At 41.6% G+C, this 27,611-nt stretch overlaps 3 pseudogenes; all 3 read left to right on the forward strand.

The window, feature by feature from the left end:
- Window positions 1-1,273: 1,273 nt before the first annotated feature.
- LOC149251212 (putative serine/threonine-protein kinase PBL7 pseudogene) lies at window positions 1,274-2,833 on the forward strand (annotated as a pseudogene).
- A 3,237-nt stretch (window positions 2,834-6,070) lies between these two features.
- On the forward strand, window positions 6,071-7,742 carry LOC149251213 (putative serine/threonine-protein kinase PBL7 pseudogene; annotated as a pseudogene).
- Window positions 7,743-10,894: 3,152 nt separating this feature from the next.
- Window positions 10,895-11,758, forward strand: LOC149251214 (serine/threonine-protein kinase PBL27 pseudogene; annotated as a pseudogene).
- Window positions 11,759-27,611: the final 15,853 nt, after the last annotated feature.

Raw genomic sequence — 27,611 nt, forward strand, 5'->3', positions numbered from 1 at the left:
GAAAATCTGTGAAGGGTGATCTCTCGAGCGCTGCAGCTGCGGAAGTGCGGAGGCGCAGTGCGGAGACGCCACAGAAGGCGCAGTGCAGAGGCGCCACAGAAGGCGCAGTGCGGAGATGCCATAGAGGCGCCACAGAAGGCGCAGTGCGGAGACGCCACAGAAGGCGCAGTGCGGAGGCGCCACAGAAGGCGCAGTGCGGAGGCGCCACAGAAGGCGCAGTGCAGAGGCGCCACAGAAGGCGCAGTGCGGAGACGCCACAGAGGTGCCACAGAAGGCGCAGTGCGGAGGCGCCACAGAAGGCGCAGTGCGGAGGCGCCACAGAAGGCGTAGTGCGGAGACGCCATAGAGGCGCCATAGGAGGCGCAGTGCGGAGGCGCCACAGAAGGTGCAGGTGCGGTGGTTGCGGCGCCATAGAAGGCGCAGGTGCGGAGGTAGTACAGATATCCACAGAGTGAAGTTGCGATCCCTGCTTAAAATTTGTTTTAACTGCCTTTGACTATTCTGCAGGGTTTTGGGTGCATAACTGATGTTTGGTTACTAGTATTGAGTTCAGATAACAGCATGATCAATGACTTATCTTTATGTACTATATCTGGTTGATAACTCTCATAATATCATTGTATATGTATGGATCTGGTGATTAGGTGATTCAGAAGGTTGTTTGATTATGAGCTTCAATGTTGTTGTTGGGTCCAGTATGAAAATGGGATAAAAAGTGGCCTTTCAGATTATGTGTTGTGCTTCAGTGTATCCAGTCTGAAAATTGATGAAACGTGGTACCTGGAGGAGAGAAGATTGTAGGCCAGCGCCTATGTACTAGTATCTAAGCTAGTGCAAAAGCTAAGGGAGATCTTTGGAGCATTGTAGCAGGTAGCAGCTTGCGTACTAGTAAATGGATCGGCTAGTATAAGAGCAAAGGGGGTTGTAGCTCCCGTACTGGTATAAGACTGCACCAGTACAAATATTGTAAAAGGATTTTCTTATTAAGAAGAAGATTGAGATGACTTGCAGCAGGTGGTTTTTCTCCCGCATTGGGTTTCCACCTTATATCATGGTGTTCATGTGTGTGCCTTATGTGTGATGATCTATTCTCTATTACGGCATCTGTTATCTGATAATATGGTTGATAATGTTCTAATGCACTCATTGAAGATCAATTAACTTAATCATAAGAAGTTGTGGAAGTAGCATATATCTGATTATGGAAATGAAAAAGTTTTATTAGTGTGATAATACTAATTCACCCCCCCCTCTCAGTATTATTTCCAACAAAATGAGTTGCTTTCCATGTTGTGGATCTGCAAAGGATGTGCAAAACTTGAAAAGGTCTAAACTCAATGATATTAAGAGAAAAGATGACCAAGAATACCCTGCTGCATCTTCTAATCAGCTCCCTAAAGCCTCTTCGAATAGATTGAGATCGAATTCCTCCAATGGGAATAGGCAAGATGAACCTCCCAATATGGGGGAACCACATATTACTGTGCAAACATTCATTTTTCGAGAATTAGCTACAACGATGAATAGTTTATGGCCTAAGTGTCTGTTGGGTGAAGGAGGCTCTGGCAGAGTTTATAAAAGGAGGATTGAGAGCACTAGTCAAATTGTGGTTGTCAAGCAACTCGACAGGAATGGATTGCAGGGAAACAGGGAGTTCCTTGTTGAGGTTTTGATGTTGAGTCTTCTTCATCACCTAAATCTTGTTAACCTTATTAGATATTGTGCTAATGGGGATCATAGGATTTTGGTATACGAGTACATGCAATTGGGATCATTGGAAAACCATCTCCATGATCTCTCGCCTGATAAGGAGCCATTATATTGGAACACAAGAATGAAAATAGCTATAGGTGTTGCAAGATGGTTGGAATATTTTCATGACAAATCCAATCCTCCAGTCATATATCATGACTTTAAATCCTCTAATATTTTACTGGACAAGGGATTTCATCCAAAGTTATCACATTATGGGTTGGCCAAACTCGGACTGTTGGTGATAAGACTTAAGTTTCCATGCAAGTAATGGGAACTTATGGATATTGTGCACCAGAGTATGCTATGATAGTTCAGCTAAATGTCAAGTTAGATGTGTGCAGTTTCAGAGAGGTCTTGTTAGAGTTAATAACAGGGAGAAAATCTATTGACAATTCCTGCTCAACAAAGGAGAAAAATCTTGTTCTTGGGCACAACCTTTGTTCAAGGACAACAAAAAATTTATGCAGATGGTTGATCCAAATCTTAAGGGACCCTATCCCATCAGAGGTAGGTATCAAACACTTGATGTGCTAGCAATATGTATTCAAGATGATGTTGCCACTCAGCCCATGATTGGTGATATAGTAACAACTCTTGGTTACCTTGCATCCTAAATGTATGATCCGGTAGTGAATCTTATTCAAGCTAATTAATCTGTACCATCGACTCCTCCCCATGAGAAAAGGAACAAGGAGAGGAAATATCTTGATGGATCAAAACTAGGAACTGGTAAAGCAAGTAGACATGGAAGTAACCAGCATGAACTATGCCTTGCAGATACTTCCCTTGAACGTCACACTGCTCTTGTTAGGGATTCGAATAACTTAAACGAGTCTTGAGGTTCTCAGGAGGGTACTGGTTGGGATTCTGGAGACTCTAACAAGTATGATGGGATGAGGCATATCCTTAGAAAAATTGGGAGACCCAACAGAGATAGGAAGCGAGTCTTAGCTATCAGTCGAGATCGTGAACATGCAATTGCTAAAGCCAAATCGTGGGGTGAGAATTTAAGAGAAAGGAAAAGGAGCAATGCCCTTGGTGGGAGTGGGACATATGATTTTCACTGAGACTCTGCTGGAGTCGCACATGAACTATTAAGTTTTTGCAAATCTTTCATCTTCTTTGGCATAAATTCTTGCAGTTTCTGTACTATGATCAGAAACTGTGTATTTCATGTGTAAAATTTTCATTTCAATCATGAAAGTTGTAAAGTGACTTTACAAAATTCAGATGATGTAGTCTTTCTTGGCATTTGAATGAGTAGAGTGAGAGGTTCAAGGGAGATTTTGAGGTTTTCCCAGTACTTTATGTATAGGAAGGAAATTGTTACTATCAAGCATTTATGTTAGTAGGAGGTTTGTAAAGGCCTCAAGAAATAATATCAGCATAGTCAAATTCTTTTTTAAATGAAAACAAAAAAGGATATTTTGTTAGCTCACAAATACTTACAACTAAACGTGCATTCCAAATTTCCTATACCCAAGCCTTAAAATCAAATTAGATAGAACTCAACCAAAAAAGTACACAGAGTGTGCATTGCTTGAACTTATCACATACACCAAAATGAACACCAACAAATATGTGCATAGGAGTTTCATCAGAAAGGATTCTATTACCTCAAGGAATCCCTTTAATACAACCTTTCTTGACATTTTTAGAAAAACAATCATTGCAATTTCTACCTCCATGAATAACCAAAGAATTGGTAAACTCAATTCATGCCCAAGGGCACCCATTTTTAGGTTCTATCATGCCTTGTGACAATGTTAACTTCCCAAGGCCATTGCAAAACAACTAGGCTATCAAAGAAAGGAATTAAAGACAAATAATGGGCAATGAATGTTAACAATACCAAGCATTAAGCCCTAGAAAAACACATATGAAACCCAAATTAGGAGGTATTCATCCCATCTCCTTTCTAAAAAACCAACACCAAGTGATCCTTCCTTCTATCGCATTCATTTAGAGAGATTATCCATTCTTCCACAAAAATATATAATTTACAAAGAGATCAACCTCGAAAAGATAATTATTGAAATAAACAATGATAGATGCTCTATACCTTTGCTTATACTACCTATGCATTGAATTTGACCTATGCTTTCCTTGATGCTGCAGGGTCTCAGGATTTTAAAGTTTACATATTACCAACCAACTTTGTATTTTGTTTTACCATGATAGTCTATTGTTATGAAATATTTTCAGTAAAATATTGCATTCAAAGCCTAACAGAATTCTTAGCATCCTTTATTTTCAATCTTGACATTGAGCCCCATAGCTTAAGATCATCCATGCACATATATTATGAGGTACCAAATTATGGGATATTTCTTAAATCCAACCTAGCCTTCTTATATGTCTTTAAATAGGAGAAGTTATCCTTCTTCCACAATAATTATTGGCAAAGGAATTATTCCATCTAATTGAGAAACCATGGAAAGATACATCAAAACACTGAATTTAACCCAGAATGAAAAAGTAGCCTCCTATGCAAGAATTTGGGTGGTTTCCTATACAAGAATTTTGAAAAAGGCTAGTTTCGAAAAGCTACTTCCCAAAAAATTCTAAAATTTGAGAATGTCTTTGATATGCATGATCTTCAACAAGTATAGGCACCTATAATGATATTGTTGAATAGAAAGAAATATAGAAGAGGTAATGAAGATAAATTCATTGAATCAATCACCAGGAGTTTAAAAAATATATATATTTAATACCTTAGTAGAAATATCAGATTGCAAAAAAAAGTGGCTTCATCAGATGGAGAAAAAAAGAGTGAAATAACAAATTGCAAACCATATTCTCTAAAAGTATTCCAACTATATTATGTTGTAAACTATTTATATTCCAAAATATATGGTGTATACATAGTGCTTGATTTCATAGTTTCTATATCTAGAGTTTGTAAATTTTAATGTTTTCTTCATGCCAAAGAAAGATTATAGTTCAAAGAGTCATCACTATCCTAGAAGATTTGTCTAATTGTTAGTTTGAGAAAGAAGATCATATTTTAGAAGGGTCTATATACAATAATTTCCAACAATTTCTAACAAAGATTTTGGTATAATGGTCAAAGCATTTTGTAGTTTGCAACCATTTCTAGTATTACTGTCGAGTTTCTAGAAAAGTTAAGTGGGTTCTAAAAAGGGTTGTTGGATTCATCCTTTATGTTTCATGTAGATGCAAGTTGAACCAATTAGCATAAAAGTTTGTTAGACACCTGATCTATTAGGGTTGGTGGGGAGGAATTCCAATAGTCATTAAAGTCCAAGTGACCTCTTGGAAGATGAAAACCAAGGGTCATAAAACTATGTATTAATATGTACATCTTTTGAATATAATAAATCCACACAGGTTATTCAAATATTTCCTATCAATTTTGTGTGTGGTTGACCTGGTATCATTGTAGGTTCCTCTCTAGCCTACTTAAATGTGTGAAAGCCATTAGTTTTGTGGCCTTAATGTGGGCACCCTCACTAAAATTATGCTCTCTCTATGCATGTCAATTTTTCCTGTTGAAACTACACCCAAGCATTTACCATTTATGTTTTCCATATTACAAACCTAACGCACTTAGCTACCCCTCTGCCTAGTTTTGTCACAGCTCTAACCAATGCTCACCCACAAGTTTGTTAGTTATATTTAATTCATGTTAAGGAAACATTGGCATATGATGCTTCCTCCAATCCTACACTTATTTCTCTCTTGCATCATGGGATATTTATACATTCAAATAAATATTAGAGGATATGTGCCACTGGAAATAAGCACCACTCAAAACCTTTAGAGGATATGCGATTTGTGGTCATGGATAGTCTAAATCCTCATGGTGCTTCATTTTATATGGATGGGACTGAATGTAAAAGTATTGGCTGTTGTCTATTCAGTTGACCGCCATGCTATGGATTTCCTTGTTATATATATATGTATGTATATATGTATGTATGTATGTATGTATGTATGTATGTATGTATATATATATAATATATATATATATATATATATATATATATATATGTATATATATATATATATATATATATATAATCTTATTGAATATTATCTATATATATGTTTGTAGCCTTTTTAAAGTTATGCATGACCACACTAAGCAAAAGGATTTAAACGAATAGAACAAGAACAGAAAGGCAAAAATATATCACACTCTACTCTACTAGCTACCTGGTTGGCTTTCTTTCCCCTTGAATTGTTATTGGATTTCTTTTTTTCCCCTGAATCTGTTATTGGATTTTATTATTTCCCCTTGAACTTGGATTTTGCTCATACTGAGATTAACAGTTAGCTGAGCAGAGAAATGAGTTGTTTTCCATGTTGTGGATCTGCAAAGGACTTAAAGCACGTGCAACACTTGAAAAGGTCCGAACTCAATGATATTAAGAGCAAAGATGACCAGGAATACCCTGCTGCATCTTCTAATCAGCTTCCCAAAGCCTCTTCGGATAGATTGAGATCGAAGTCCTCCCATGGGAACAGGAAAGATGAACCTCCCAAGATGGGGGAACCACATATTACTGCACAAACATTCATTTTTTGAGAATTGGCTGCAGCGATGAATAATTTTCAGCCTGAGTGTCTATTGGGTGAAGGAGTCTTTGGCAGAGTTTATAAAGGGAGGCTTGAGAGCACTAGTTAGATTTTGGCTATCAAGCAACTCGACATGAATGGATTAGAGGGAAATAGGGAGTTCCTTGTTGAGGTTTTGATGTTGAGTCTCCTTCATCACCCAAATCTTGTTAACCTTATTGGATATTGCACTGATGGGGATCATAGGCTTGTGGTATACGCGTACATGAAATTGTGATTGCTGGAAAACCATCTCCACGATCTTCTACTTGATAAGGATCCATTATATTGGAACACAAGAATGACAATAGTTGCAGGTGTTGCAAGAGGGTTGGAATATTTTCATGAAAAATCCAACCCTCCAGTCATATATTGTGATTTTAAATCCTCTAATATTTTACTAGACGAGGGATTTCATCCAAAGTTATCAAATTTTGGGCTGGCCAAACTCGGACCTATTGGAGATAAGACTCATGTTTCCACATGAGTAATGGGAACTTATGGATATTGTGCACCAGAGTATGCTATGACAGGCCAGCTGACTACAAGTTAGATGTGTACAGTTTCAGAGTGGTCTTGTTAGAGTTAATAATAGGGAGAAAAGCTATTGACAATTCCCGGTCAGCAAAGGAGAAAAATCTTGTTCTTAGGCATGACCTTTGTTCAAGGACCACAAAAAAATTGCACAGATGGTTGATCCAAAGCTTAAGGGACTCTATCCCATGAGAGGCATGTATCAAGCACTTGTTGTGGCAGCAATGTGTCTTCAGGAGGATGCTGCCACTCAACCCCTGATCGGTGATGTAGTAACAGCTCTTGGTTACCTTGCATCCCAGATGTATGATTTTACAATGAATCTTGTTCAAACTAATCAGTCTGCACCATCGACTCCTACCCATGAGAAAAGGAACAAGGAGAGGAAGTATCCTGATGGATCAAAAAGAGGAATTGATAAAGTAAGTAGACATGGAAGTAACCAACATGAACTACGCCTTGCAGAGACTTCCCCTGAATGTCACACTGCTCGTGTTAGGGCTTCGAATACCTTAAATGAGTCTCGAGGTTCTCAGGAGGGTAGTGGTAAGGATTCTGGATATTCTAACAAGTCTGATGGGATGAGGCATAGCCTTAGAAAAATTGGGAGGCCCAATAGAGACGGGAAGCGAGTCTTAGATGTCAATCAAGATCATGAGCGTGCAATTTTTGAAGCCAAATCATGGGCTGAGAATTTAAGAAAAAGAAGAAGGAGAAATTCCCTTGGTGGGAGTGGGTCCTATGATTTTCAATTAGACTCTGCTAGATTTGAACATGAAATATTAATTTTTTATAAATATTTCAACTTCTTTGGCATAAATTCTTGTAGTTTCTGTACTCCGATAAAAAACTGTGTATTTCAAGTCTAAAATTTTCGTTTCAATTATGAAAGTTGTAAAGTGAATTTACAGAATTCAAATGATGTAGTATTTCTTGGCATTTGAATGAGTAGAGTGAGAGGTTCAAGGGAGATTTTGAGGTTTTCCCAGTCCTCTGTGTATAGGAAGGAAATTGTTAGTATTAAGCATTTATGTTCGTAGCAGGTTTGTAAAGGCCTCAAGAAATAATATCATCATAGTCAAATTCTTTTTTAAATGAAAACAAAAAAAGATATTTTGTTAGCTCACAAATACTTACAACCAAACGTGGTTTCCAAAGTTCCTATACCCAAGCCTTAAAATCGAATTAGATAGAACTCAACCAAAAAAGTACACAGAGTGTGCATTTATTGAACTTATCACATACACCAAATTGAACACTAACAAATATATGCATAGGAGTTTCATGAGAAAGGATTCTATTACCTCAAGGAATCCCTTTAAGATAACCTTTCTTGACATTTTTAGAAAAACAATCATTGCAATTTCTACCTCCATGAATAACCAAAGAATTGGTAAACTCAATTCATGCCCAAGGGCACCCATTTTTAGGTTCTATCATGCCTTGTGACAATGTCAACTACCTAGGGCCATTGCAAAACAACTAGGCTATCAAAGCAAAGAATTAAAGACAAATAATGGGCACTGAATGTTAACAGTACCAAGCATTAAGCCCTAGAAGAACACATATAAAACCCAAATTCGGAGGTATTCATCCCATGTCCTTTCTAAAAAACCAACACCAAGTGATCCTTCCTTCTATCACATTCATTTAGAGAGATTATCCATTCTTCCACAAAAATATATAATTTACAAAGAGATCAACTTGGAAAAGATAATTATCGAAATAAACAATGATATATTCTCTATACCTTTTCTTATACTACCTATGCATTGAATTTGACCTATGCTTTCCTTGATGCTGCAGGGTCTCATGATTTTGAAGTTTACATATTACCAACCAACTTTGTATTTTGTTTCACCATGATAGTCTACTATTATGAAATATTTTCGGTAAAATATTGCACTCAAAACCTGGTAGAACTCTTAGCATCCTTTATTTTTCAATCTTGACATTGAGCCCCATAGCTTAAGATCATCCATGCACATATATTATGAGGTACCAAATTATGGGATATTTCTTAAATCCAACCTAGCCTTCTTATATGTTGTTAAATAGGAGAAGTTATCCTTCTTCCACAATAATTATTAGTAGAGGAACTATTCCATCTAATTGAGAAACCATGGAAAGATATATCAAAACACTAAATTTAACCCGAACTGAAAAAGTAGCCTCCTATGCAAGAATTTGGGTGGTTTACTATACAATAATTTTGAAAAAAGGCTAGTTTTGAAAAGCTACTTCCCAGAAAATTCTAAAATTTGAGAATGTCTTTGATATGCACAATCTTCAATGAGTATAGCACCTACAACGATATTGTTGAATAGCAAGAAATATATAAGGGGTAACGAAGATAAATTCATTGAATCAATGCCCAGGAGTTTAAAAAATATATATCTTTAATACCTCAGTAAAAATATCAGATTGCAAAAAAAAGTGGCTTCATCAGATGCAGAAAAAAGAGTGAAATAAAAGATTACAAACCATATTCTCTAAAATATTCGAACTATATTATGTTGTAATTGATTTTTATTCCAAAATACATGGTGTAGACATAGTTCCTAATTTCATAGCTTTTATATCTAGAGCTTGTAAATTTTAATGTTTTCTTCATGCCAAAGAAAGATTGTAGTTCAATGGGTCATCACTATCCTTGAATATTTGTGTAATAGTTAGTGTGAGAAAGAAAAGTCATATTTTAGAAGGGTTTATACACAATAATTTCCAACAATTTCTAATAGAGTTGTTGGTAAAATGGTCAAAGCATTTTGTAGTTTGCAACATTTTCTGGTATTATTGCTGAGTTTCTAAAAAAGTTAAGTGGGTTCTGAAAAAGGTTGTTGGATTCCTCCTTTGTGTTTCATGTAGATGCAAGTTGAATCCATTAGTATAAAAGTTTGTTAGACACCTAATATGTTAGGGTTGGTGGGGAAGAATTCCAATATTCATTGAAGTCCAAGTGACCTCTTGTAAAATGAAAACCAAGGGCCATAAAACTATGTATTAATATTTACATCTTGTGAATATTATAAATCCACACGAGTTATTCAAATATTTCCTATCAATTTTGTGTGTGTTTGGCATGGTATCATTGTAAGTTCCTCTCTAGCCTACTTAAATGTGTGAAAGCCATTAGTTTTGTGGCCTTAATGTGGGCACCCTTACCAAAATTGTACCCTCTCTATGCATGTCAATTTTTGATGTTGAAACTACACCTAAGAATTTTACCATTTATGTTTTCCATATTGCAAACCTAATGCACTTAGCTACCCCTCTGGCTAGTTTTGTCATAGCTCTAACCAATTTTCACCCACAAGTTTGTCAGTTCTATTTAATGCATGTTAAGGAAACATTGGCATATGATTCTTCCTCCAATCCTACACCTATTTCTCTCCTGCGTCATGGAATATTTATACATTCAAATAAATATCAAAGGATATGCGCCACTAGAAACCTTCAAAGGATATGTAGTTTGTGGTCATGGATAGTCTAAATACTCACAGTGCTTCATTTTATATGGGTGGAGCTGAATGCTAAAAGTATTTTCTGTTGTCTATTCGGTTGACCGCATGAGAGAGAGAGAGATATTTGTGTGTGTGTGTGTGTTTATTGAATATTATTTCTATATATGTTTTTAGCTTTTTAAAGTTACAGATGACCACACTAAGGAAAAGGATTTAAATGAACAGAAAAAGAACAAAAAGGAAAAAATATATCACACTCTGCTCTGCTGGTTGCCTGTTTGAATTTCTTTCCCCTTGAACTGATACTAGACTCTACTCAAACTTAGATTAACTTTTACTTGATCAGAGATATCACTCTGATTTGCTAGCTTTCTTTCTTTCCCCTTGAACTATTATTGGATTTCTTTTCTTCCCCTTAAACTGTTATTAAATTTTCTTGTTTCCCCTTGAACTTGGATTCTTTTCATACTGAGATTACGTATTAGCTGAGTAGAGAAATGCGTTGTTTTCCATGTTGTGGAACTAAAAAGAATGTAATAGACATGCAACACTTGAAAATGTCTGAATGCAATGATATTAAGAGGAAAGATGACCAAGAATCCCCTGCTGCATCTTCTAATCACCTTCCTAAAGCCTCTTCGAAGAGATTGAGATCAATGTCCTCCCATGGGAACATGCAAGATGAACCTCCCAAGATGGGGGGACCACATATTGTTGTGCAAACATTCTTTTTTTGAGAATTGGCTACAGTGACGAATAATTTTTGGTCTGAGTGTCTGTTGGGTGAAGGAGGCTTTGGAAGAGTTTATAAAGGGAGGCTTGAGAGCACTGGTCAGATTGTGGTTGTCAAGCAACTCGATAGGAATGGATTACAGGGAAATAGGGAGTTCCTTGTTGAGGTTTTGATGTTGAGTATTTTTCATCAAATAAATCTTGTTAACCTTATTGGATATTGCGTTGATGGGGATCAGAGGCTTTTGGTATACGAGTACATGCAATTGGGATCGCTGGAAAACCATCTCCATGATCTCCCACCTGATAAGGAGCCATTATATTGGAACACAAGAATGAAAATAGCTGCAGGTGCTACAAGAGGGTTGGAATATTTGCATGACAAATCCAACCCTCCAGTCATATATCATGATTTTAAATCCTCTAATATTTTACTAGACGAGGGATTTCATCCAAAGTTATCAAATTTTGGGGTGGTCAAACTAGGACCTATTAGAGATAAGACTCACGTTTCCACACTAGTAATGGGAACATATGGATATTATGCACCAGAATATTTTATGACAGGCCAGTTGGCGGTCAAGTTAGATGTGTACAATTTCAGAGTGGTCTTGTTAGAGTTAATAACAAGGAGAAAAGCTATTGATAATTCCCGGTCAGCAAAGGAGGCTCCAGAGGAGGTCCCATGAAATCAACAACCCCACCCAACAGAAAACTTGAAGAAAATGAAAGAAATGAAGAAAAACCCTACCTCATAGTCAAACATTGTGCACATGCAAAATCGTAATGGTTGATTTCAAATGAAGGCACCAGAATTCAACCCTGTACATTTTGTGCCATCCCGAAATAAAAATAACAATAATATTTGACTAGCTTGGCCCTACCCAACATAAAACCTGAATAAAATGAAATAAATGAAGAAAAACCTACCTCATAGTTAGACATTGTGCACATGCATAATCTAAAGGTAATGGCCGATTTCAAATGAAGCACCAGAATTCAACCCTGTTAGGCATTGTATACATGCAGAATTGGAAGGTGATGAGCCCCAAATTTGGTAACATTTTGGGCTCATTTGGCCTAACTACCTTTGCTCAATCCTTCATTTTTCATAACTTATGCATCATTTTTTAGTATGTTTATGTCATTTGTACGAATAAGGGCAGTCACTATTCTTAGGTGGCTAACACGTGCTCATTTCATGTTTTTTGACACATGATTGGAACAAAACCAGGCAGATAAGGACCAGGAGACAGCCAAGATGGGGTTGAGGATTCGTAGGAGGGTTGTCCACAGCATTAAATGGCCTTCCTCGGGATCTTCACCCCCAACTCCGAGCTCCAACAACCACCACAACCGGATTTAGAAGGCAGCCAAACGGATTTTGAGGAAGCAGCAGTTCACTCCTAGTTTGGTCAGCCAAGTCCCACTGATTTAGGAGGCCAGCTTGGGGCCTCGTGATGTATAAATGATAAGGCCTTAGCCTTCGAAAAGGACTTTTGAAACATTGTTGCACATTCTGCACTACAAGCTGCTAGCTTGGTTTTGCTCTTTTGTAGCCATTATTGGCATGCTCTTTGACTTATGATTATTATTTTTTAATGGAAAGCAGTCAGATTTGATCTCAGTTCTGAGCTTTTAAAGGAGCCATAGCTCTCGGGGTTGGGCCCAACTTGAGAGCCTAAGGCCTCCTTCTTCTGTATTGTTATCTTTTCTTTCAGCATTATGGTTTTTCTTTACATGCATTTGAAACGCAGTTTGCTGAGTTAGATTTCTTGGTGTGGTTAAGTAGGTCATTGTTATAAGATAGAGTTGCTTCAGCTATTTAGAATAGAGTGAAGAGATTGGAGTTGATCAAAGTTCTAGAAAAGGGTTGCCTGCACACTCATTTTCACCTCTTTCTAGGGGCTGGAATTGCAGACAATGCTACCCACCAAAAACATATGTTTACGTATTCATGCAATCTTTGGTGCAATATTTTCGTTTGTAGAAGTTGTCCATGCGTTCAGACCTCTTGGAATGTTTCTTTGCTTCAGTACCATACATGGTTTTCCCTTAGAAATAACGTTGTTGTTCATTGGTTCCATTAAACAGTTAGGAATGTTTTGATTATGTGCAGGACGTGGATGATTTGGTTTAGTTTACACTGTGCAGTGCTACTCCCTCACCCCCTCATCCTTCTAAGCCTTGCTCAGGCCAACTGCTCATCTCCCAATTAGACCCCTTGTCTCTCGGCTACTCTACTGCCCACGTTATCCTACCTTTTCGGCCTTCCATTCCCTCTACCCTCCTTCAGACAAACTAGCTTAGCACACCCCCTCATCATCTCATCTCTCTGTCACTAAGGCATTAAAAAACCCTTTCCTACCTCCCTATCCACCCATGCAGCCTCTTCCACTCACCCATCACCCAAAATCCGATTGTAGAACATCCTGTAGGAATTACTGAATATCCTGTAGAAATTCTGAAACATCCTGTAGAACCCCTGCAGACTTCTTGTAGAAGCTCATAAACGCGGTCTCTTGGTAGCCAAACTTTGTGAAACTCTCTGGAAGGGTGTTAGGGACCCCTTAGACCCTCTCTGAACTTTCCCAACCTTTTTCAAGCCTTTCTCCTCCTTGATCCACCTCTGCACAGTAAAAAGCTAGTTAAAAGCACATGCATGATAATTCTAATAATTGAAACAAAAATACAAAAGATGTTTTCTTTAGATAGAGGTAGTCTAGACACATGCATTTTACCTTCATAGAAGTAATGGCATCTCTTTCAGTAGTTTGCATTCCCATCTCTGCATCAGTAAGACTAGCTGGTAGAATTAGGGTTTGCTAGTGTTTGCGTTTCTTGTTGGCTTTCAATTCCTTTCTGCAAATAGATTAGCTTCCTTTGAGATTGGCTTTCGTCCATCAATTAAAAAGCTTCTTCTAAGAGCTCATAGAAGTTGGCTTGAGCCCCTAGCGGACTTGTGTCAGATGACCAAGTGACAGCTGCGGTAAGAGCTAGTACTTGTGCATACAGCACCGTCGCTTCCAAGTTTGTTACGAACTACCGGGTTGATAAAACTAAAGAAGGAAGCTCCAGGAGTTGTAGCATTATTGCTACAATACTGGAGCCCACCATATTTTTGGCGCCGTTGTCAGGGAAGCGTCAGAGTATTGGTGATTGTTGCTTTTCTTTTACTTTCCTACTCTCGCCTTCTGCTAAGTAGTATTTCATTTCCATTCTGCAATTTCCTTTCTACAAAAGTAGCATAGACATTTCCTGCTTTCATATATTAACATTTCAATTCCGCAATTTCATTTTTGCAAGCGTAGATTAGCATTTCAATTCCGCAAGCGTAGCCTAGCATTTCATTCCTGCAATTTCATTTGAGCAAAATAGATTAGTTCTTTCATGCTTTCATTTCAATTCCGCATTTCCATTTCATCAAGATAGTTAGTTGCAGTTCAATCTGTTTTAGTTTTGCAGGTACCAGAAAAAACAAAAGCAATCAGAAGTCTTTTCATTTCATGCCTCGTAGAAATCGAGATAAAACAGGCAAATTCTTACCCAACACCCCCACCACATCACTGAGTCACCCTTCTCTCTTCTTTGGTGACAGTGATCCAAAAGAACCTATAGGCAAACTTCCTAAGATATACGAAGATCCTATAGCAGAAGAAGAGTTAGAGAACACTCCATCTGAAGCTATGGCTGACAATAGGGGAGAAGATGAGAGAATTGAAGGTGCCTTCCCCATCCGAGAGACCAATGGAGACATGAAAATGAAGATCATCAGCCCCTCCGCTTTACCTCACTTCCATGGACTGACTACTGAAGACCCTAATACCTTCCTGTTTGAGTTTGTCGTCCTGTGCCGAACCTATGACTATACCGAAGATGAGCAAAAACTGAAACTCTTCCCCTCTACCCTTAAGGATGCAGCATTACGCTGGTTCATGGGCTTACCTGGGAACAGTATCACCACTTGGGCCTAGATGCAGCAAGCTTTAAATACCAAATACCGGGACTACTGTAGGTCCAAGGAAACCAAGGGAGAAATCTTTCGAATGACCATGGGGAATGATGAGTCTTTAGAAGATTACGAGGAAAGGTTCCAACTTAGCTATAAACGGGCCAGGTGCACACTTGACCCTGAATCTCTTAAGTTGGTCCTGCTCCGAGGAGTCCCTGAAGACCTCTTAGATACCCTTCACATGCTAGCTGGAGGAGATATTTACTGACCATGGGGAATGATGAGTCTTTAGAAGATTACGAGGAAAGGTTCCAACTTAGCTATAAACGGGCCAGGTGCACACTTGACCCTGAATCTCTTAAGTTGGTCCTGCTCCGAGGAGTCCCTGAAGACCTCTTAGATACCCTTCACATGCTAGCTGGAGGAGATATTTACCAACTGCCTTATGAGGACATAAAGACTGTGTTTAGAAACCACTCTAGGGCAGCCCAGAAAAGAGGTAGAGGAAACCTCCTCTCAGATGGTATTCCTTTCTCCAAACATGACTTTGCAAATCAATTAGAGGACCTCAAGAGTGAGGTGAGACAGACCATCGCCATGCAACTTGATACATTCCGAATCCAGCAGAAGAAAGAGGAAGCTGAGAGGGCTTTCGCTATCTTCTGCCCTAGGTGTACAAGGAAACACCCTAAGAACGAGTGCCCATTACATTCGGTCGAGGTATGTTTTGTCTGTGAGGAGGACCACCCCACAAACCAATGTCCGACCTTACCTGGGCCTAAAGCCATGTATCAAGGGACAGAAGCGCCCACTGAACCTCTCTATTTCCTCAAACAAAGGAGGCCACATGGACCTAGACCTTACCAATAGTGGATGCAAGGGACACCTCAAGCTTATTACAGCCACAACCAATCCGCTCCTATGCCTTCCTGGGGTCCCCCTGCTCATCCTTCCTCGTCTATACCTCCTCCATGGTCTTACCCGCCTCAGTACCATACTCAACCCACTACTCATTCGTTTCACTCACATGCCCAGCCACAGCCTCAGTGGAATGCACCTCAATCGGGGTGGAGGCCCTAGTACAATACTCCTCCCACCATTTTGCCTCCACCACCAGCTCAACCACAATCATTACCTCCTGCTCCTCCAAGGCAACCCCAAATGCCTGCTCAACTGAACCCGAACCCCAACAACAGACAGGCCCAGCAGGTATATACTGGGGAAACATCATGCCCTACCTATGCTGTGGAGATCCAGGAGATTAATCTGCGATCTGGAAAGACTCTTCCAGATCGCCAACCTCCTCCCCCAGAGGACGAGGAAGATAAACAGGAAAGTGAACCAAAGGCCATTCCACCCTTTCCTGAGAGACTAACGGCCACCACACAACCCAACCCAGAGGAGGATGAGCTTCTAGGAGAACTCAAATAGTTGTGTGTGAGAATACCACTTCTCCAAGCCATCAAATATGTACCGATATACAACAAAATGGTTAAGGAAAAGTGTTTCAGACACCCAGGCAGGCGAAAAAGAGATGCTTCAACCATCAATGTCATAGGACAGCTGTCTGATCTTATGTTGGGGCAGGCCATCTGCCCAAAGTATCTGGATCCTGGGAGTCCTGTAGTGGATGTCCACATCAATGGCACCATCATACCTCACACATTGATTGATCTGGGGGCTGCCATTAATGTGATGACAAGAGATACCATGCTCAAACTCAACCTTCAGGGTTCCTTGAGAAAGACCTTGACAGTCCTACAATTAGCAGATCGCTCCACCATGACTCCCGAAGGGATTGTAGAGGATGTCTTGGTCTCTGTTGACTCTTGGGAGTACCCTGCAGACTTTTTGGTTCTGCAACCAAAGGCAAAGCTTACTGGATACCCTCTTATTTTGGGAAGGCCTTGGTTAGCCACTGCAGATGCTTACATAGGCTGTCGTGCAGGAAACATGACCTGCAAAAATGGTCCTATGTCCAAGCAGCTAGTCCTGTACCCTCCTGCCCAACCCTTATTAGAGCATGAATTACCACTTTGGTTGGAGGAAGGAGAAGAGGATGAGGTGCACTCAGCATCTTTGTGCACCCTAGACACCACTAGGGGAGGCCTCCCAACCGAGGATGATTTGATTGAGACCTTGAACCAGACTCCACCTACCAGTGCATTGTCCTTAGAGGAATTGGTGGAGGATGCCCAAGCCAACACCTTAGTGAACCTTTGTGTGACCAACCCTGTCACTCCCAGAGTCAAAAATGTGGAGTTCGGCCCTGAGAGAACGTTAAAGATCAGCTCCTCCCTATCTCCATCCCAGGAAAAGGAGCTGCGTAGTCTGTTGGCCAGTCATCTAGATGCTTTTGCTTGGAGCTATAAGGAGATGAAAGGAGTCCATCCTTCGGTCTGTACCCATCACATCTACATCAAAGAAGACTGTAAACTAGTTAGGCAACCCCAAAGGAGAATGAATCCAGCCCTTAAGGACATCGTCAAGGAGGAATTACAAAAGCTGTTGGATGCCGGATTCGTTTACCCCATCTCGGATAGCGAATGGGTGTCCCCTTTGGTGTTGGTTCCCAAGAAAAACGGGAAGTGGAGAATCTGTGTGGACTACCGAGAACTGAACAAGGCCACCAAGAAAGACCATTTTCCCCTACCCTTCATAGATCAAGTGTTGGATGGACTGGCAGGAAAGAAGTTTTTCTCTTTCCTGGATGGGTTTAGTGGGTATAACCAGATCCAAATCAGCCCGGAAGGCCAAGATAAGACCACCTTCACTTGTCCTTGGGGTACCTTTACTTACCGAGTTCTTCCCTTTGGACTATGCAATGCTCCTGCCACCTTCCAGAGAGCCGTCTTGAGCATCTTTTCTGAGCTGGTCCATGATTCGGTGGAAATCTATATGGATGACTTCACTCCTTATGGGTCCAAATTCCAGGAAGCATTGTCCAATCTGGGAAAAGTCCTAACCAAGTGCATTGAGATGAACCTATCCCTTAGTCCTGAAAAGTGTGAATTCTTGATGACTGAAGGGACCGTGCTAGGCCATACCATTTCTTGCCGAGGGTTACAGGTGGATCCTAACAAAATTGCTCTCATCAAGAAGGTTCCACCTCCTCAGAAGGTAAGAGATGTTCGAAGTTTCTTAGGATTAGCAGGGTATTATAGGAGATTCATTAAAGACTTTAGCAAGCTAGCCTTGCCATTGTTTAGCCTCCTTTCAAAAGATGTTGAGTTTAAATGGACTGACGATTGTCCTAAGGCTCTGAATGAATTAAAGGACAAGTTGGTGTCTGCCCCAATATTGAGAGGTCCAAACTGGGCCCTACCTTTCCACATCCACACTGATGCCTCGAACAAAGCCATAGGGGCAGCCTTAGGACAAGTTGAACAAAAACTTCCATACGCCATATACTTTGTCAGCAAAAACTTATCCAAGGCAGAACTGAATTACACTGTAACTGAGAAAGAATTCTTGGCCGTGGTCCATGCACTGAACAAATTCTGACATTATATCACTGGATATCAAACATTTGTGCATACTGATCATGCTGCAATTAGATATTTAATGAATAAACCAGATGTGAATGCTCGTATTATTAGATGGTTACTTTTGTTGCAGCAGTTTGATTTGACTATCGTTGACAAACCAGGTAAAGAAAATGTTGTTGCTGACTTTTTGTCTAGATTGGATTTACCTGCAGGAGAGGATGGAACAGTGGATGACCAGATGCCAGATGAACATCTGTTTGCTATCTCAATACTCTCTCCATGGTTTTTTGATATAGCAAACTACCTTGTCTCAGCACAGTTCCCTCCGCACCTATCCTCAAGGGAGAAGAGCAGGATCGTAAGGAAGAGTGCCTCATTCACTTGGATCGGGGGCAACCTGTTCAAGCTTGGCCCTGATCAGATCTTAAGGCATTGTGTAAGGGAGGAGGAAGTCTTTGATATCCTCCTAACCTGTCATGACGGGCCTTGTGGAGGACATTTTGCAGCCAAAAGGACTGCCTTCAAAATCCTGCAGGCAGGCTACTATTGGCCCACGCTTCATCAAGATGTCAGAAGGTATATCAGCCAATGTGACCGATGCCAAAGGATGGGGAAACCGACTCCAAGGGATGAAATGCCTCTCCAACCTCAAGTGACTCTTGAGCCATTTGAGAAGTGGGGTATGGATTTTGTGGGTCCAATCAATCCTCCTTCGAGGCAAAGGTCTTACATCATTGTGTGCACAGACTACCTGACAAAGTGGGCAGAAACCAAGGCAATCAAAGCAGTGACAGAAGAATAGGTGGCCGAGCTCTTAAGAGAAAACATCTTCTACAAATTTGGCTACCCAAGAGAGCTAGTCACCGATCAAGGAAGCCAGTTCACCTCCAACTTAATTGAAGACCTACTCGCTCATCACAAAATCAAGCATAGGACTTCCACCCCCTATCATCCTCAAGCAAATGGGCAAGTGGAAGTCACCAATAGAGCATTGGAAGGGATCTTGACTAAGGTGGTGAGCAGCAGCAGGAAAGATTGGGCAGATCGTCTGGTTGAGGCCACATGGGCTTACAACACCACTTGGAAGACCACAACCGGCTTCACACCTTATGAGCTGGTCTATGGGAAGAGAGCTTTGCTATCAATTGAGTTCGAATACAACACCTTGAGGATGGCAGCTCAGCTAGACCTGGATCTCAGCCATGCCAAACAAGAAAGGTTATTGCAGCTGAATGGATTGGACGAGCACCGAATGCAGGCCCTTCTCCACTCAGAAGTGGTTCAACTTCAGAGGAAGGTGTGGCATGACCAACACCTCAATGACAAGCAATTTCAGCCGGGAGATTGGGCGTTGTTGTATGATTCCAGGCATAAGGATTTCAAGGGGAAGCTGAGAACCAGATGGCTGGGACCATATGCAGTGGAAAAATGTAATGACAATGGATCTGTTCTTATTCAGACCATTGATGAGGAGGCCATCCCTATGCTTGTCAATGGGCATCGACTAAAGATCTACAGAAAACCTCTGTCAAGGCAAGAATTCATCAAAACTGTGGAAAAATCAGTGCTGGTCATAGAGAAGGGTTCTGCCTCTGTTTTGGGCATACCCTGAAGATCTTAAAAAAAAAAAAAAAAAAAAAAAAAAATAAAGATCCTTGGGTGAAAACCTTTCTGAGGCTCCCAAGGCAGATGGTAGGGGTGAAAACCTCATTGAGGCATCCCTGCTGTCTTTCTGAAAATGTTTGAAAAATACCCTTGAGTGAAAACCTCTCTGAGGCGCTCAAGGCAGATGGTAAGGGTGAAAACCCCATGGAGGTGCCCCTGCTGTCTTTCAAAAAAAGAAAAAAAGAAAAAACAAACAAAAAAACAGGGAAAGCAAGTTCACAATGTGGCAATGCATGCAGGTTGCAGGTATTCCATGCAGGAAAAAAGGCCCTCAACTCAAAGACAAGGGTCCATACTATGCTACCAGGAAGCTACAGGACTTTCTACAGGCAGTTCTGTATTTCTACAGGAAACTTCCTGTAGAGTCTTTGGACGGCCCAGAACTGACTGTGTGGGGAGATCTAACGCCCGAGGTCCGACACGGAGGCATGCAAGCTAATGTTTTCTCCATCACGCACTGTTGTCGCCTCCTTCTACCACCCCAGTTGCCATGCAATGGAAATACCTGCACAGTCAAATCAAAACATTGAATTATCAGAGGAAGCAATTCTCAAATGGAAAAAAGATGCAGAGACACCATGCACTACTTATCAAAGCCATCCGAGGGCTCTGCGATTGTGACCGTGATGCCACCGTCTCCACCATTTCGGCATGCACTCGAGGAGGAAAAACTGCTACAGGACATCCTACAGGAATCCCGTAGCAGTTCATCCAGCTAGAGTGTACACCATCAAGGCGCCTGCAACACATAGAGCGGGCACATGCACCACCCGCAGCCAAGTAACAAGCTTCGTAATCAGCAGTAGTCTGCAAGGAGGGACCCCCGTGCCTGTGCATGAAGCAGCAACAAGCAAATCCAATCACCCTCGTCCCGAAACCTGAAAATAACGTCGCGGCCGCACAGGTAAGTGCCTCACCCTTTTTTCGTCAAATTACATGAATAATACTCTAAAATGTTTGCAAGTGTGGAAATGAACGGGTTGAGCAGTCGGGTAGCCATTCAACTAGCCACCACGACCAGTCAGATGTTCTCGTCAGATTTGGAAAGTGGTGGTCATGGCAAGCAAAACGGGTAATGGACACGTGAGAAGTGTCCAGTTGGGGAGAAGCGGCAATTTAACGGAAATGGCGGCGGCAGATCTGCAGGGAATGATGCGGCAGTCAGCGAGACTTGCAGTGAAATGAGTAGGTGACGTCGTCCAATGGTCCAGCAGGGACATCTCACCCCCGCGCCACGAGTTCGGCCGGGATTCAAATCCACCGGCTAGATCGTCACTCCACTCATTTATCACCAGCTGTTTTGCAGTCGAGTAAGCGTCCAAATTTCTCTGAAGCTTGTTACTCCAAGTCCTTGGCTCGTTCAGACGTCTGGTGGTGGCACAAAACCACTGACGTGCTCTCCGGAACCTGTGCGCGACTTCTACAGGAAGCTGCGCTACAGGAAGCTCGCTGCTACGGAGGAAAATTGATCTATTCACGTCAAAGGTGGCGAATTGGAAAAGGTAAGCCTGAACCTGTTCCTCCCATGCAATTGGTTTGAAGGGTGGCGAAGTCGACGTCCGCAAAAATGTAAAACTATAGTCTGAGCATAAAATTGCAAGCATCGTCTTCCTTTTGCATGAAAATTGTTGTCGTAGTATATGCGGGGTTTTCTACAGGATGTGGCTTGTAATTGAGCCCCTGTCAAGGCTCATCTGTAGATAGTCAAGAATTCACGAATTGTGTGCATGACAGATGCGTAGTTCTATGCTCTATCCCAAAGAAATTCGAAAGGCCATCTTTTGATACGCACCCGCCACCTCCGGCTAACATAGCAGGCTTTCACCATGCCGGGTGGATTCATCAAAAAGGAACCGACAGACTCAAAGAAGCTACGGGAAAACCCGGAGGTGGTAGAACTATTCACTCGTGCGCGATGGATGTCGTTCTGCGACAAGCTTCAAGGCTATGATGATGAGGTGGCAGAGGAGTTCCTGCGAGCTTTGAAGCCAAAATCAAAAACGCTGGCCGTTGTCAATTTCAGGGGTTTGAATCTCAGACTCATCCCACAGTTCATCAGCAGAGTCACTGACCTACCAATGGGGGTATCGTGGGACAAGGAGGAGAGGAAATTAGGCCAGAAGGCTAAAAAGGAGTTCTTTCCACCGGAGGAGCAATTCTCAGAGGATAAGAACGGGGTTCGCAGAGCTAGCCTACAGCCGCTTTGGAGTGAGGTCAGCCTCCAAATTATGAAATACATCACGTGCGAAGGACGATTCAGCATCGTATATGGGTACCATTTCCAGCTACTCACAGAATTGAGGCACCAAATGGACCTACCTTCAGAAAACAAGCTAAGTATTCCTTACTTCCTCCTGCAGTCTATGACTGAATGTGCCACCAAATTACGAGAGGGCACGCCAGACCAGGTAGCCCATCATGGGCTCATTAAGCTCCTCGTGGAGGATGCACTCCACACCTACACAGTCCCTCTCTCGTGGGAAGCCTTCCAAAATCTGACTAAGGATGGCGATATCAAAATGTTGACCGAGGAGCTCACCTCCTCCAGCAGCGAGGAGAAGGAGTCAGTACATACAGAGAAGAAAGGGAAAGGCCAAGAACCCGCGGCCAAAGCACCGAAGAAAGAACAAAAGGGGAGGCAAGAGAAACCCCAGGTTGCCGAAAAGGAGGGTGACAAATCCACATTGACACCCAGAGAGAAAAGGCTACAGAGTAGGGTGGAAAGGAATGAACAAATCCATGTCAGTAAAGGCACCTCGAAAGCAGCCTCAACCAAGTCAAAAGGAAAAGCATCCTCAGCCAAACAGGCTAAAACAGTGCCACCTGTTTCTACAGGAAAACCGAAAACAGCTTCTACAGGAAGCCAGAAATCAGTTGATACAGGGCCTTCTACAGGAAGCCCTGAGAAAGAAAAACCAAAGGAGAAGACAGCCGAAATTCTTACAAGGGAGGCAGCAGCCGTGTTGGCCACCCTTAGTACACCTCCTAAGCCGAAAGAAAAATGAAAGAGGGAGATCCCTCTGTATTTCAAAGCCAGGAGAAGTGTGAGAATCAAAACAGGCAGGCCCCAACCTCCATCCAGCAGCCCAATTACTATAGAAGATACCCCTACCTCGCCAAGGGAGAGGTCCCCCTCAAAAATATCAGTCACTTATGAGTGGGGGAGCCCGAAGAGAACTACTTGGAAGGAGAGAATGGACAGGTTGGCTTCAAAAGCCCGGCTACAGGATGTTGAGACCATTCTACAGGAAACCTTGGCCCGGCTTAAGGAGATAGAGAGGATGGAGGGAGAGGCACCCTCATCACCACTTAGGGAAGACGAAGTAGAGCTACCGAGGGAAGAAGGGAAAGAGCATATTCCGAAACCTAGTCCCCAGCCAAGCTTGAGCTCGTATTATAACTTTTTGGAGGCTGGGAAAATTATTCCACAAAAATTCACAGTGCCGCTTTTCTTTGCGTTGGAGGAAGAAAGAGTGAGAACCCACACGTGGATGAAAATAGCTAAATCAAAAGGAGTGGAAGATATAGGCCCCTTGGAGGAACAACTCAAGGAGGCAAGAAAAGAATTAGCTATGGCCAAACACGTGGCAAACTGCCAGCGGGTATTCCTACAGGAAGAGAACGAGAAACTTAAACTGCAGCTACAGGAACTGAAGAAGGAAAAGGGCACATCCTCAGGGGACACTATAGCAGAACATCAAGGCAGAGAAGGACTGCAAGTTGGTCGTGGGGAGCCAACCTCGCATCTATAGGAAAGGGAACTGCAAGCACAAATCGAGATACAAGCTCTCAAACAGCAGTTGCAGCAAAAAGAGGCACAACTGGCTTGCATGGCCAGTTGGGCCATGGATGCTCTACAATGCAGACAGCCAGCCAAATCCTATGGCCTATACCTACGAGACCAGTGGCTGCAATTTCAGATTAATGCATTAGCACAGAGGGGTATCTCCCAACTCCAAGACCCCCAGCAGTTCAGAGCGTTATGCAATGACAGTTCATCAGAGGATAAGGCCAAACTTTCGGAGTTCTATCTCCATAATTTGGCCCTTCCTAATGTGACTACATGGGATCCCAACACAGTTGTAGGGGATATGCAGTTGATGGCATTTGCCTCATGGTTGAACCATGAAGAAAAGAGGGCAACAGAGGTCAAAGAGGTCATGGTGCGAGAATTACATGAGCCACTGCTGATTAGAGCAGAGCCAGGGGATCCCACTGCATTGATATCGTCCCACCAACACTTAGCCACCAACCCTCAAACTTTATTGAAATACATGGATCAGCAAGCTCAAGCCATCGCACATTTTGAGGATATGGAGCGACTATTAGGGGACAACTGTGTTCATGCTTGCACCCGTCGATGGAACACATTGTCCCACAGCCTTAAAATCAGAGAATATCATGCTCCAACTCGAATGAGGGAAGCTCTAGCACGGGTGCCCCTCTACAAGAAGTCCATACAGAACCTCCAAGCCAGCTGGATTGGCCTCAAGCTAAGCCCACCTCTGCTGTTAGGATTGATGGAAGGCAACACAGAAAACGAAGAGCATAAGCAGTGGGAAGAGGTGGAAAGGAAGGCTGGGTTCCATGCCAGTGAGGAGGAGACCACTTCAGAAGCCTGGGATGTGAGGGTGGTGGTCAAAGCAATGAAGGACGAGGAGCTAGATTAGTTGCTCAGGGATGAGCAATCATTTTAGCTGGGGGGTGATGATTAGCCCCAAATTTGGTAACATTTTGGGCTCATTTGGCCTAACTACCTTTGCTCAATCCTTCATTTTTCATAACTTATGCATAATTTTTTAGTATGTTTATGTCATTTGTACGAATAAGGGCAGTCACTATTCCTAGGTGGCTAACACGTGCTCATTTCAGGTTTTTTGACACATGATTGGAACAAAACCGGGCAGATAAGGACCAAGAGACAGCCAAGATGGGGTTGAGGATTTGTAGGAGGGTTGTCCACAGCATTAAATGGCCTTCCTCGGGATCTTCACCCCCAACTCCGAGCTCCAACAGCCACCACAACCGGATTTAGAAGGCAACCAAACGGATTTTGAGGAAGCAGCAGTTCACTCCTAGTTTGGTCAGCCAAGTCCCACTGATTTAGTAGGCCAGCTTGGGGCCTCGTGATGTATAAATGATAAGGCCTTAGCCTTCGAAAAGGACTTTTGAAACATTGTTGCACATTCTGCACTACGAGCTGCTAGCTTGGTTTTGCTCTTTTGTAGCCATTATTGGCATGCTCTTTGACTTATGATTATTATTTTTTAATGGAAAGTAGTCACATTTTATCTCAGTTCTGAGCTTTTAAAGGAGCCATAGCTCTCGGGGTTGGGCCCAACCTGAGAGCCTAAGGCCTCCTTCTTCTGTATTGTTATCTTTTCTTTCAGCATTATGGTTTTTCTTTACATGCATTTGAAACGCAGTTTGCTGAGTTAGATTTCTTGGTGTGGTTAAGTAGGTCATTGTTATAAGACAGAGTTGCTTCAGCTGTTTAGAATAGAGTGAAGAGATTGGAGTTGATAAAAGTTCTAGAAAAGGGTTGCCTGCACACTCATTTTCACCTCTTTCTAGGGGCTGGAATTGCAGACAGTGCTACCCACCAAAAACATTGGTTTACGTATTCATGCAATCTTTGGTGCAATATTTTCGTTTGTAGAAGTTTTCCATGCGTTCAGACCTCTTGGAATGTTTCTTTGCTTCAGTACCATACATGGTTTTCCTTAGAAATAACGTTGTTGTTCATTGGTTCCATTAAACAGTTAGGAATGTTTTGATTATGTGCAGGACGTGGATGATTTGGTTCAGTTTACACTGTGCAGTGCTACTCCCTCACCCTCTCATCCTTCTAAGCCTTGCTCAGGCCAACTGCTCATCTCCCAATTAGACCCCTTGTCTCTCAGCTACTCTACTGCCCACGTTATCCTACCTTTTCGGCCTTCCATTCCCTCTACCCTCCTTCAGACAAACTAGCTTAGCACACCCCCTCATCATCTCATCTCTCTGTCACTAAGTCATTACAAACCCCTCTCCTACCTCCCTATCCACCCATGCAGCCTCTTCCACTCACCCATCACCCAAAATCCGATTGTAGAACATCCTGTAGGAATTACTGAACATCCTGTAGAAATTCTGAAACATCCTGTAGAACCCCTGCAGACTTCCTGTAGAAGCTCATAAACGCGGTCGCTTGGTAGCAAACTTTGTGAAACTCTCTGGAAGGGTGTTAGGGACCCCTTAGACCCTCTCTGAACTTTCCCAACCTTTTTCAAGCCTTTCTCCTCCTTGATCCACCTCTGCACAGTAAAAAGCTAGTTAAAAGCACATGCATGATAATTCTAATAATTGAAACAAAAATACAAAAGATGTTTTCTTCAGATAGAGGTAGTCTAGACACATGCATTTTACCTTCATAGAAGTAATGGCATCTCTTTCAGTAGTTTGCATTCCCATCTCTGCATCAGTAAGACTAGCTGGTAGAATTAGGGTTTGCTAGGGTTTGCGTTTCTTATTGCCTTTCAGTTCCTTTCTGCAAATAGATTAGCTTCCTTTGAGATTTGCTTTCGTCCATCAATTAAAAAGCTTCTTCTAAGAGCTCATAGAAGTTGGCTTGAGCCCCTAGCGGACTTGTGCCAGCTGACCAAGTGACAGCTGCGGCAAGAGCTAGTACTTGTGCATACAACACCGTCGCTTCCAAGTTTGTTACGAACTACCGGGTTGATAAAACTAAAGAAGGAAGCTCCAGGAGTTGTAGCATTATTGCTACAATACTGGAGCCCACCAGAAGGTAATGGTTGATTTCAAATGAAGCACCAGAATTCAACCCTGTAGATTTTGCACCATCTCAAAATAAAAATAATAATAATGTTTGATAGGTTTTCCCTCCCCGCAATTACACTAATTCGATATAGAAGCCAAGAGTTGTAATAGTTTTCTAATGTGTGTTTTGAGGAGACAATTAGAACCATATTAGAGTACAATGGTTTCACTGATAAATATACTCTCTAAGTTAATGATTGCAATATTTACTTATATAAAGTGTTTATGATATATTATTAATGATTTTTTTTTTGTTGGAAATAGGAAGAGAAAGATGAGAAAGGTGAGGCATGAGGTTTGTTGTAAATCAATTAAAAGGAAAGAAAAATATCTCCAAATAATAGGATTTTTCAAGTTTCCTCTTTAATAGGACTAAATTTTAGTTGGAGCTAGAGAGTTTGCCTCAAAAACATTGATTGTGTACTCTAGAAACAAAGACCTGGCATAACTAAGTTAGTCCATTAGATAGATTCGTCTTGGACAAAGGTTGCAAAGGCTAAGGTGAAAACCTCCCCTTTTTAATGTGGGCTTTGAACCTTCCATTTGAGAATTATAAAAACAAGGTCAAGATCTTGAAAGGAGGTCCTTTATTTTACCAAAACTCAATATCAATTCTTA

This window comes from Pinus tabuliformis, chromosome 7, assembly GCF_031772625.1.
Source record: "Pinus tabuliformis cultivar Carrire ecotype Pingquan chromosome 7, CPIR1, whole genome shotgun sequence".
NCBI lineage: Eukaryota > Viridiplantae > Streptophyta > Pinopsida > Pinales > Pinaceae > Pinus > Pinus tabuliformis.